Genomic DNA, 3,942 nt, shown 5'->3' on the forward strand with positions numbered 1-3,942 from the left:
AATAAGTTTGTCAGGTCTAATGTCGTTTTGGTTTCGAGGAAAACCCAAGCTGATTTTGGTAGCCTATACCAATCCCATAGATTATAATTTCTTCTTCTTAATTTGAAAAACTGGAGTAATAAAAATATTTCTGGATTAGAGTATTGATTTTACATGCAATGACCATCGATGATTGAACTATGAACATCCATCTTAACAGCGTAAGTGTGAAACACAACTTTGCCTTCAGAATTCCTCTCTTACGTCGCAGCTTAGCATCATAAAGTTTCGGCTTCCATGCAAACAATTCTCTGTTTTTAACAAATATCGCACTCTTTAATCCCAAAACTATATCTAAAAAAGTAAAAAAAAAAGCTTTACAGAGGAAGAATTGAGTTCATGCTCCGCTAACGTTTGGATGAGGAGAGAAAACTTGCCCCACATGAGAATGATCTTTTCATGGGAACAGGGCTTAAATGAAGATGCTGAGAAATGGAAGAATTTCCTTTGGCACCGATGCTTGAATCCGGGTTTTCCGCATCCCCCAGAAAGCCCCAAAACAATCTTGCAGCTGACGAAGAAGAATCCATGGAAGTGCACCTTTTGATTTGTGTTATCTCTTCAACCTCAACATGACTTCTTTCAATGCAATCACCGACTACCAAAGCGCCATTTTCTTCGTAATGGATACTTGCCTTCGAAACCCTTTGGTCGTTAGCATCTGCCAAATCTCTTTCAGCCCTGTTTTCATCTGCTTCAGTCCCTATATTCTCAGAATTTTCTATCTGATTATCAACAATCACATCCACATTAGCAGGATTTTGATCCTCTGGAGTTGCAGTGCCACACAAGGCGACGGTCGACCGTTGGGTGACGGTAAATTGGGTCACGGTAAACGGCAATGTTAGATTTATAATATTATTCTTTCCGGAAAAATTTTCCGATGAGTTTTCCGATGAATTTAATGAAAGAATCATAATTTAATTATAATTCTATTAAAAGTAAAACTAAATTTTAATTAATGGTTAAATTTAAATAAATTCCTATATTTTTTAATATTTATATAAAAATGATAAATTTACATGTGGTATGTTTCAATACGTCACTTTAGTAGTACATTGCGGTATGCGACGTGTGCTATAGAATTTTCCATGTATAGAATATATTTGGTTGTGCTTACGGATTCATATTTTGAATCATTTAAAATTTAAACGTTCCTTGATAACATCTAAAAATTTAAAAACATGTTATAAACTGGAGTTAAACTTTTAAATTAAAATACTACATATCTAAATGTAACTGAAATTCATTAATCTTATCATCAATTGGATAAATAAGAGTAGTTGTACTAAATTGTAAAAGTTCAAAGAGTATAAGGACTGAAAGAAGAATTAAACCTTAGTTTACCATGTTAGTAAAGCTTTGTATTACTGTCTCTTGTAGGTCTGTAAATGAACTGAATGTTCAGCGAACCGTTCATGAACCGTGTGGCAGGAAATTCGTTTACTTATTAAATGAATGAACTTGAACCAGATTTTGCGTTCGTTTAATTAAATGAACGAACACGAACAAAGGGCTCGTTCGTTCGTTTACATTCGTGAACGTTCGATTATATGTTCGTTTATTTATGTTCGAACAGAGGGCAAGTTGAATATGTTACGAAGATTATTGAAATTGTTTGGATTTCAAGAATATTGTTTAGTTGAACAAATTAGCTTTAAGACTTTATTATCTTCATATAGTTTATTTATGATTTATGTATGTTTTTGTCGTATTTGAACAAATTAACTCTAAAGTTACATGTTATATTAATGAATTTTAAGTTGTTATTCTTGTTGTTTACTTTCATTTGTTGTGTTTGAATAAGTTTATTTTTTGTGTTTGTGTAGTTCATTTATGTTCATTTTTTGTGTTCGTTTATGTTCGTTCGTTTGTCATTTAAATGAACAAACATAAACAAGCTATATTCTTTAATGAACGAACATGAACAAAAAAAATTATTCGTTAATGTTCATGTTCGTTTATGTTCTTTTATTTATTAAATAAACGAACATGAGCATACTCCGTTCGTGTGCGTTCGGTTCGTTTACAGGCCTAATCCTGACTCTTTTTCTAGACATAAATACAGTGCATTTTATAGTGATTTACTGTAAACAACGAGATTAGTACTTTTTATTGTGATGGATAAAATCTTCCCCAATATTCCAATTTTTTGGTAGCATTTCCAAATCATGATGGTAATATTATATTTTAGATTCAGTGGATTTTAACTTTTTAACTGCACCTCTGGTCAGGTTGCCCTAAGGTCATAGTTAGGGGATACCCTATACTTGTCGAGTGAAATGGACCTCATATCTGCTAACATTTTTTTTATATCTTAATCTTATGAATTGTTCCCCTCGAATCTAATGACAAACATGTAACTATGTAAGACTGCAAAAAGGGATAAACTACAATTTAGTCCTTCAGCTTTGTACCTTTTACAATTTAATATTTTTAATGATGTGGTATTCTTTATATTATGCTAAATCAAAAAAATTAAATTAGAAGAAATTGTAAAGTTAAAGATTATATACAGCTTTAATCTAGTTGAGAAGTTGCCAAACGATTTCGACTTGGCCCAAAAATAGGAAACTGTTTGAGCCTAATAGTATAAAAATGAAGTGTTAAAAACCGTACATGCTTTGCTATGAAGGATCTTCTACTCAAACCAGTCCAGTGACTTGAACTATTTTTTGTTGTTCTCCTCTTGATTTCAAGGTTTCATATTGATTAATTCGGACTGACTCGCGTCGCATATTTAGTTTTGGTGGGTGGGTCTCCCAGTAGGAATTTTTTACTTACACAAGAACTCGAACTCGAGATCTTATTTAAACGATATCAAATTGCTTACCACTTGAACCAACCTATGTTGGTTTAAACTACTTTTCTTTGTGGATAGTGATAAAATACTTTCATGATGAAATTAGAGGCATGGAATGAAACAATTTATATAAAATATTAAAATAAATTGAAAAAATATTTTAAGGTGACAACGAACTAATACAAAAATGTATTTTTTTAAAAGAACTTAAAATATAATATATTTTTAATAAACTGATTCTGTAAAATTTAGATTCTATAATTTTATCTATTTGAATGTTATTTGTTTTACGTATTATTTAGAGTTCGGGGTTTAAAGTTTAAAGGTTAGTAATTAATATTTAGGTTTTATATAGGGATGATAATTAATCTAAAATTAACGGGTTTTGATTTGAATCAACTTGATAGGATTAAATTTTTTAAAATAATTTGGGTTCGAGTCAAGTCGGGTCAGATTAGATTTTTTAAGAGGTGTGGTCGTGTTAGGCCGGGTTGGGGTAGAGGTTGAGAAAACTCCGACCCATGAATAATAATTAAAAACTATTATTATTTTAATTAAAATTATTATCATTTTAATTAATTTCTTATTTTATATCGGGTCGAATTTATACGTTAAAAATCTGGATCGGGTCGAGTCAAATGAAGGGATGGGCACGAGACCCGAAATTGATGGGTTTCGATTTGACCTGATCGGGTCAGTTTATTTTAAAAATCGAGTTCGGGTTGAATTTTTTAGAAAAATATGTTCGGGTTTGGTCGGGTTTAGATTTAGGGTGAAAAATACCAATCCGATCTGACCCAAAAATAATAAAAATTTACCTTATATATTTGGGGATAATTACAATAATAACCATATATATATTATTTTTCAATTAAATCCCTATTTTTTTATTGAATTAAAATAATTTTTATAAATATATTTATTTCTGGTTAGGTTGGGTTCAAGTTTTATCTAAAAAAAACTTGGTCGGATTCGGATCGGGTGAAGTCACCCTTAAACTAGGGTCAAGGTGGGTTTGGATGGAGGGTATATATTTTCAGGTTGGGTCAGGTTGACCGAAAACTCGTCCTACCCGATTTATGCCCATCCCTATTGTCTAT

General features: G+C 31.4%; 1 pseudogene; it reads right to left on the reverse strand.

Annotated features, from left to right (window-relative positions):
- Nucleotides 1–356: 356 nt before the first annotated feature.
- LOC120217001 lies at nt 357–956 on the reverse strand (annotated as a pseudogene).
- Nucleotides 957–3,942: the final 2,986 nt, after the last annotated feature.

This window comes from Hibiscus syriacus, unplaced genomic scaffold (genome assembly GCF_006381635.1).
Source record: "Hibiscus syriacus cultivar Baekdansim isolate YM2019G1 unplaced genomic scaffold, ASM638163v2 tig00110174_pilon, whole genome shotgun sequence".
In the NCBI taxonomy this organism is placed as follows: domain Eukaryota; kingdom Viridiplantae; phylum Streptophyta; class Magnoliopsida; order Malvales; family Malvaceae; genus Hibiscus; species Hibiscus syriacus.